This window comes from Chlamydotis macqueenii, chromosome W (assembly GCF_036417535.1).
Source record: "Chlamydotis macqueenii isolate bChlMac1 chromosome W, bChlMac1.mat, whole genome shotgun sequence".
Lineage (NCBI taxonomy): Eukaryota > Metazoa > Chordata > Aves > Otidiformes > Otididae > Chlamydotis > Chlamydotis macqueenii.
In genome coordinates, this window is record NC_141592.1 from 48,791,342 (window position 1) to 48,800,451 (window position 9,110).

A 9,110-nucleotide genomic window follows, 5' to 3' on the forward strand; every position below is an offset into this window, starting at 1 on the left:
AAAGATTGCAGGAATATCAGGAGTGGATTTCGAAGGGGATGGAACGGGCAATCCCTAAGACTATAAATTGGTCAGCTTTATATGCAATTAAACAAGGTCCTTCCGAGTCTCCATCTGAATTCCTGGATCGACTGAGGGATGTGATGCGTCGTAGCACGCCGCTGGACCCGGGGTCTGAGGTAGGGATACAGCAACTAGTTTCTCTGTTCCTGGGTCAGTCTACGGGGGACATAAGACGAAAGCTTCAAAAGTTGCGTCCTGCGGAAAGCAGGAATTTAGAGATATTGCTGGATGAGGCTTGGAGAGTGTTCAGTAATAGAGAAGAAGGGTATCGGCAGGGACAAAGAAGGTTGGTGGCTGTCGTTCGGGGAGATGGGGAGTGGAGAGGTAGGCGAAATCAGCCTCGGTTGGGGTTGGAAAAGGATCAGTGTGCAATGTGCAAGGGCTTTGGCCACTGGAAAAAGGAATGCCCAAGGAACAAGAAAGAAGGCCGGAGGATCCCGGCGAATGCGAGGATAGCTAATGTGATGGAAGACTGACGGGAACCTGGGGAGTCTACCCTAGCGGATCCACTGGTTATAATTAAGCTAGGGGAAAAACAACAACAAGTAGAATTCTTAGTAGATACAGGGGCAACATATTCGGTTCTGAATCAAGCTTTGATGCCCCTGGGAAATGATTATGTCATGGTAAAAGGAGCGACTGGCCAAAGTGAAAAGGCATATTTTTGTAAGCCTCTAAAATACAAATTGGGAAAACAATGGGGTATCCACAAATTTTTATATATGCCCAACTCCCCGAAAGCACTTTTGGGGAGAGATCTATTGGAACAATTGGGAGCAAAGATTATATTTGAAAAAGGAGAAATTACTCTGGAGGTAAAAGATCAGCAATATATTCAGATATTGAGTCTAACCTTAACCAGTCTCCCCTCAGAAGGGAAAATTAACGAGGAAATCCTAAACCAAGTGTACCCAGGGGTATGGGCTACTGATGTACCTGGAAGGGCGAAAAGTGCTCCACCTGTTGAAGTTAAGGTTAAGGAAGGCCGACGACCGGTAAGAATTAAACAATATCCCCTAAAGAAGGAAGACAGAGAAGGAATCCGGCCGGTGATAGAAAAATTTCTACAGTTAGGACTATTAAAGGAGTGTGAGTCAGAATTCAATACCCCTATATTACCTGTTCGGAAACCCGATGGGTCATATAGGGTGGTCCAAGACTTACGGGCGGTGAATAAGATGACTGAGAACCTCTACCCAGTAGTGGCCAATCCATATACCCTGCTGACTGTGTTGACACCTGAACTAATTTGGTTTACTGTTTTAGATTTGAAGGATGCTTTCTTTTGCCTCCCTCTCCATGAAGCCAGTCAAAAATTGTTTGCGTTCGAATGGGAAAACCCTAAAAGTGGTCGGAAGACCCAGCTCACTTGGACGGTGTTGCCACAAGGATTTAAAAATAGTCCTACCATTTTTGGGAATCAGCTTGCAAAAGACTTAGAATCCTGGGAAACCCCATCTGGGGAAGGAAAATTGTTGCAGTATGTAGATGATATCCTGATTGCCACGAAAACAGAGGAAGACTGTATGGCATGGACGGTGAGTCTGTTGAATTTCTTGGGACTCCAGGGATACCGTGTCTCTAAGAAGAAAGCCCAGGTAATGCAACGTAAAGTGAATTATTTGGGCTATGAAATTAGTGCGGGGCAGAGAACTTTGGGACAGGCCCGCAAAGAGGCAATATGCCAGACTCAGAGACCTCAGACAGTAAAGGAGTTACGGACTTTTCTGGGAATGACCGGGTGGTGCCGATTGTGGATCTATAATTATGGACTGCTTGTTAAACCACTGTATGCTCTGACAGCTACTGAGCAGAAGCACCTTGAGTGGAACAAAGAGACCGAACGAGCCTTTGAGCTACTGAAAAAGGCGTTGATGTCGGCCCCGGCCTTAGGACTCCCAGATGTGAGTAAGCCGTTTCTTTTCTCCCATGAGAAACAGGGTATTGCCCTGGGAATATTAGCACAAGATCTGGGTCCATATCGACGGGCAGTTGCCTATCTCTCTAAGCAGTTAGACGCCACTGCAAAGGGTTGGCCTGGATGCCTACGGGCGGTTGCAGCTGTGATACTGAACATACAGGAAGCCCGAAAGTTTACCCTGGGCCAGAAAATGACTGTTTTGGTGTCTCATACAGTATCAGCAGTACTGGAAGCAAAGGGTGGGCACTGGCTCTCTCCACAAAGGTTCCTGAGATATCAAGCTGTATTAGTAGAACAGGACGATGTGGAAATCGTGGTCACTAACATTGTCAACCCAGCTTCTTTTCTCAGTGGGAACACAGGAGAACAGGTGCACCATGACTGTTTGGAAACCATCGAAGCAACATATGCAAGCCGCCCAGACCTGAAGGATAGCCCCATGGAAAATGGGGAAAACTGGTTCACAGACGGGAGCAGTTATGTCTTAAATGGCAATCGACATGCGGGATATGCCATCACTACCAGCCAGCAGGTAATAGAGTCAGGGCCTTTGCCCGTGAACACCTCCGCACAGAAGGCAGAAATAATTGCCCTAACCCGAGCCCTGGAGTTGGCCCAGGGCAAAACTGTGAACATTTACACGGACTCAAAATATGCCTTCGGAGTTGTGCACGCACATGGAGCAATCTGGAAAGAAAGAGGACTATTGAACTCCCAGGGAAAAAATATCAAACATGCAGAAGAAATTTTGAAGCTACTAGAAGCTGTCCAGCTCCCTGAGAAAGTGGCAATTGTGCATATTAAGGCACACCAGAGAGTGAGCTCCAATTTGGAGAAAGGGAATGAACTGGCGGACAGAGAGGCAAAACAAGTGGCCAAAATGAAGGTGAGAATAGAAGGGGCTCTAATTCCTGATAGGCAAATCTCTCTAGAAGGTAAGCCAGAATATACCAAGGAAGATCAGAAACTTATCACAGACTTGGAAGGGTCATATAATGAAGAGGGGTGGGCGTATACCCCACAGGGAAGACTAATTATTCCCTCTTGTTTACTGTGGCACTTGATACGGGAGGAACATAGAAAAAGGCATTGGGGAACAGAGGCTCTGTATAAACATTTGATAAGGGAAATCGTGGCTAGAAACTTATATACCACAGTGAGACAGGTGACTCAACAGTGTGACCTTTGCCTCCAGACTAATCCAAAAAAATACTCCCAAACCAGAAATGGGCCAGATTGGGAAGGGCAATGGGCCTGGACAACAATGGCAGGTTGATTTTACAGAACTTCCAAGAAAAGGGGGGGGTATCGCTATTTGCTGGTATTAACTGATACCTTTTCAGGTTGGCCAGAAGCGTTCCCAACTAGGACAGCCAAGGCTCGGGAGGTAACTAAAGTGTTGGTACAAGAGATAATACCACGTTTTGGGGTTCCGGCAACCATATCCTCAGACAGAGGACCACATTTTGTCTCAAAAATAGTGCAACAAATCAGCCACCATTTAGGTATAGATTGGCAACTTCATACCCCGTATCGCCCTCAGTCGAGTGGCCAAGTAGAGAAAATGAATCACTTAATCAAACAGCAAATTGTGAAATTGGGACAAGAAGCAAACTTGACGTGGCCTCAGTCACTCCCTTTAGCCCTTTTGCGTATACGAACGAGACCAAGGGCAAAGGAAGGACTGAGTCCCTTTGAAATTCTGTATGGACGACCCTATGGAATACAGAGGGGAATGTCTACGCAAGCTGGGGATGAAATTATGACTTCCTACATGGTGGCATTGGGCAAACAGCTCAATAAAATTGGAAAGCATGTAATTGGGACCCGGGGAAGAGGTCTAGATGAACCTGTGCATGATATACAACCTGGAGATTATGTATATGTAAAGTCTCTTGCAGAAAAAACCTTGGAACCACAGTGGGAAGGACCATACCAGGTACTCCTCACCTCCTTTACAGCAATCAAGATCAGAGAGCAGAATGCCTGGATACACCACACTAGGGTAAAAAAGGCACCACAAAAACTCTGGACTTCTGAAGTTCAGGGACCCCTAAAGCTTAAACTGAGAAGGCAGAATGTGGATTAAGGTTTGTGTAATCCTGGTAAATCTACAAATGATGAACATAGCTGACAGTAAAAGAATTTACTAATTTTCTAGAAAAGGGGGGACTGAGAGAAGGAGTTAAAGAAATCTTAATAGATATGGCATTGATTAATTATTGCTGTGCATCCTAAGGAATCAAGTTGATAAATAGTGCTTAATGTTTTGTTAACTACTTGCTTAATAATTTGCTAACCATTGTGCAAACTATTTGAAGCAGAAAGTCTTGCAATTCTTCACGAAAGACAGTTCCCGGTAAGGACTAGGGGGGTCGCTTCAAGAACCAGCTAAAACCGACCCTGCAGCTTGAATGAAAGCCAAGGGATAACTGAGTTTGCGCAAGAACAAAAGGTTACTAGCGGTGACGAAGAGGAGTCACCTGCCTTCATCCCCATGACCCCCGACGACCACCACCAGGAGGCACTGCGCAAGCCCAGACAGGAGGAGTTTATGAAAATGACCCCTTGGGACTAATTTTAATACGAAGCAGGGATAGGTCATGCATATGTATAGGCGTATTGTGAAACTTTATGTATATGTAACATTTGGTTGTATAAATTTAAAGTGAGTTGCCACGTAAGGCGCGCACGGTTTTGGTGGGACTACCCCCCTGTGCTGCCCAGCGCTGAATAAACATACCTACTTTACAATCTTACAGATTGTGGAGTCCGTTTTCCGCACGTCAACCTCACCACGATCTGAGTTAAATTTCATCTGCCACAGCATTGCTCAATTTCCCAGTAGGTTTCTGTCTCTCAGCAGATTCTTATAGAGTTTGTTGGGTTGTTTGTTTTTTTTTAGTTGAATGCAAAAAATTGCCATCTTGCTGTGATTTTTCTCCTTCATTCTCTCTCCTTCTCTCTTCACACAATATATGAAACTGTTGGTCCCTCTACACATCCCTGGGAGGATCTCTTCTCATTGATAATAGGGGCAGATATTTACTATACTGCATGAACATTAACATTAAGGTGCTTCCCCCTGGGACACGTATGCACTGCAGGCCTCATTGGATCTGGCCTCATAGACTGGGAAATGTGAAAGCAAGGCAGAGTGATGGTCTCAGTATATCAGATGGTCTCAGAGCCCAGTTCCCATAAAAGCCTGTTGTCTGCCACTGAAGTGTTCTGCAGATCTCTATTTATGCTGTTCACAGTTCAGCTGCCCAAAGCTCAAGTCATAGAATCACAGAAGAGTTTGGGTTGGAAGGGACCTTTAAAGGTCATCTAGTCCAACCCCCCTGCAAGGAGCAGGGACATCCCCGACTAGATCAGGTTGCTCAGAGCCTCATCCAACCTGGCCTTGAATGTTTCCAGGGATGGGGCATCCACCACCTCTCTGGGCAACCTGTTCCAGTGTTCTACAACTCGCCTTGTAAAAAATGTTTTCCTAATATTTAATCTAAATCTACCTCCCCCTATTTGAAAACCATTACCCCTAGTCCTGTCACAACAGGCCTTACTGAAGAGTCTCTCCCCATCTTTCCTGTAGGCCCCCTTGAGGTACTGGAAGACTGCTATAAGGTCTCCCCAGAGCCTTCTCTTGTCCAGGCTGAACATGTTGAGCTTCTCGCCCACCAGCACTCCCAAGTCCTTCTCCTCAGGGCTGGTCTTGATCCATTCCCTGCTTAGCCTGTATTTGTGCCTGAGATTGCCCCGACTTCATGTGCAGGACCTTGCACTTGGCCTGGTTGAACTTCATGAGGTTGGCACAGGCCCACCTCTCCAGCCTGTCAAGGTCCCTCTGGATGGCATCCCTTCCCTCCGGCGTGTCGACCGCAGATTCCTTCCAAGTATCCTGACACATAGTGATGGGGCCATGGTGGAACCATGGTCCCCTGTTTGTTCTTCTCATCTGTCACTAATTCGTGTGACTTCATTTTTTCATCAAGACAAAATGTCCTGCAGTTGCTTGTTAGTTTAACAACAATATGGTGAAGAGGTGGACCACAGTGACTGGGAATGCTTCTGTACTGAAAGGGCCAAAGTGCGGCCAGCAGATGTGCACACTATAGTGATGAATGAATGATTGGACAGATCGTCCTCCCACTCACTGGTCCTACATGAGTCTGGTTTTCCTTCTTTAAATAGACATATTTATTTGAATAAAACTTCTACCTACTCACCTTACTTCTTAGTCCCTTCCAAGCAGCATTAGACAGTCAGTTCTTTTTGGTGGTTTTTTTGGTGTGGTTTTTTTTTTTTAAGGCATAATGTCTTTTCTAAAATGCTATAAGATGTTCTCAGAGTTTCAGGAGAGATGATGGAACTGAAGTACTTTCTAACATGGGCAAATATGAGACTGAAAACAGTATGTGCAGAAGTTAGACAGGGAAAGGACTGCAATGTCACAGCATGAAGGGGAGCAGATCCTCGCTGGACACCTGTGGGCAGGCGGCTAGGAGGGAAAAGGTCTATGACATGTCTACAGGGAAGGAGCTGTCTGGGCTGAGGAGTAGGAGGAGAAAAGATGGAGTGGGTAATTAGAAAGAAAAAGGAGAGGAAAAAGAACCCTGCGAAGATTTAGATGGTTAACATAAACAGTGAGATGTAAGAGATTCTACCAGTTGCCCCAAGAAAAAGGCTAGAAATTGTGGACAAGAAAGTTGGGAGTAACCAATGGGCAAACATCCATCTACTCTCCAAACATGCTACTCCTGAGCAAATAATTCAGGACAAATAACTTATTAAATTAATTTGGCTTTTATTCTACTTGTTTTCATCTATAAGCTGCCTGCAAAAATGTACAATTTTCTCAAAAAACAAAAGGTGCTTAAGTTCTAGAGAGCATAAAGGTCGGGAGATTCTTTCAGTCAGTGCAGTGGCAACCTTGCCCTCCCCCAGGAGAGGGAATCTCCAATGGAAAGCATACTTCTCTTGTTCTGGCTTAATCCTCATTGTCAGCACCACAGAAAGCAAAGCTTTTCCAGCTGAGGGTAGGGTTTATGTGAGGAAGCTACAGGTATAAACATGAAAACCAAGAGAGATATTTTATCTGGTTGTATAAGGGATCTCATTGATGGTCCGTGTAGGGCCACTGTGGGAAATTACAAGCTGCACACAGCTGTGGGCACGTGACCTTGGAGAGGGGAGATAGGACGGTTGTTATTGAGCAGTATGCTGTTGCAATCCGGGAACCGCTGTTAGCCAGCAGGGCACATACTTGGCAGGCCTTGTTGCATGTGCTGGCCACGCATGCACCAACACCTGGTCAATACTCTTCCACTGAATCTGCTGAGGGTATAAACAGAGGCAGCTCAGAGCAGAGGGAGAGAGAAAGGACCCAGAGCACACTCTACGAACAACAGGGGCCGCCCTGAAGGTGCTGCGCCTACCTCCCTTCTCTGCTCTGACCCCGCTGATCATCATCCTCCTGCTCGGCGATGTCTCCAGCATAGTTGGGTTGGTAAGGCTCTCATAAAGGGCAAACAATATGCTAGTGTCGTAGTTCAGCCCAGATCGGGACCAGACTACGCAGTCTCTCTCTCGCTCCCCCCACCCTCCGAGAGAATAGGAGGAGATGATATAAGGAAAAACGGCTCAAGGTTTGAGATAAGGACAGGGAGAAATCCTTAAAGTTACTGTCACAGGCAAAACAGACTCGACTTGGGGAAAACTATTCATTTATTTCTAAAACTAGTAGGAGAATGAGACAGGGAACAAGATAACCTCCCCCCACCCCTCCCTCTTCCCGGGCTTAACATTATCTCTACTACCTCCCCTCCCGAGCGGCACAGGGGGGAAAAAGGGAATGGGGGTCGCGGTCAGCTCATCACGCGTTGTTTTACACTGCTGTGTCATCGTCGGGGGAAGAACTCCTCACATTCCTCCTCTGCTCCAGCGTGGGGTCCCTCCCACGGGCCACTCCGGCGTGGGTCATCTCTTCCACGGAGTGCAGTCCCTCCAGAACAGCTGTCCCAGCAGGCCCTCCATGGGCCACAGCCTCCTTCAGGCCTCCACCTGCTCCGGCGTGGGGTCCTCCACGGGCTGCAAGTGGATCTCTGCCCCTCCATGGACCTCCATGGGCTGCAGGGGGACAACCTGCTCCACCATAGTCATCACCACAGGCTGCAGGGGAATCTTGGCCAGGAGTCACGTTACTCCTCCCCCTCACTTCTTCACTGACCTTGGTGTCTGCAGCCGTTCCTCACAACAGGCTGGCAGACGCCTCTCAGGATCCTTTTTACATCTTATTCACTTCTCATCTCCTCTCCACTTCTTGCAGCCAGGCTGGGCTGAGTTGGGCCCAGTCGGCTGCCTGGCGAGAGGCCAGAGGGTGAGGCCTGCAAGGCCCACAAGGCTCATGCCTCCCCCTCTCTGCCCCTGCTCAGCTGCTTCACATCTTCTTCTCTCTTTTTTTTTTTTTTTTCTGTTTTCCCCTACTTAAATACGTTATCACAGAGGCGTTATCACGGGACATTCTGCTACTAATCGGCTCGGCCTTGGCCAGCAGCGGGTCCGCCCTAGGCCCAGCCGAGTCCACTAAACAAAGGGGAGCGACTTCTAGCAGTTTCCTACAGAAGCTACCACCTTAGGCCCCCCCTCACTAACAAAACCAGAACAGCTAATAACTGTAACTGCTTATGCTAGTAACTGCTTATGCAAGGCTATAATAGAGCAATAAATTCTTTTGTGTTTTTAAATATCATATGTTGGGTGAACTTTGTGCATAGGAATCTTACAAACTGGTTACACGGGTACATATTTATTGATAGTGTCGTAGTTCAGCCCTGACCAGGACCAGACTACGCAGTCTCTCTCTCACTCCCCCCACCTTCTGAGAGAACAGGGAGAGAAAATATAAGGAAAAACGGCTCGAGGTTTGAGATAAGGACAGTGAGAAATCCTTAAAGTTACCGTCACGGGCAAAACAGACTTGACTTGGGGAAATACTATTCATTTATTGCTACAAACAGCAGGATAATGAGACAGGGAACAAGATAACCTCCCCCCACCCCTCCCTCTTCCCAAGCTTAACATTATCTCTACTACCTTCCCCTCCCTGAGCGGCACAGGGGGGAAG

General features: G+C 46.9%; 1 long non-coding RNA gene across 1 annotated transcript in view; it reads right to left on the reverse strand.

Annotated features, from left to right (window-relative positions):
* LOC147596770 (uncharacterized) overlaps positions 1–7,830 on the reverse strand; it is a 556,670-nt gene extending 548,840 nt beyond the window's left edge. The window contains exon 1 of the long non-coding RNA XR_015261331.1: positions 7,757–7,830. This is a non-coding gene — a long non-coding RNA (uncharacterized LOC147596770). The remainder of the gene's footprint in view (positions 1–7,756) is intronic.
* Between the last annotated feature and the right edge of the window lie 1,280 nt (positions 7,831–9,110).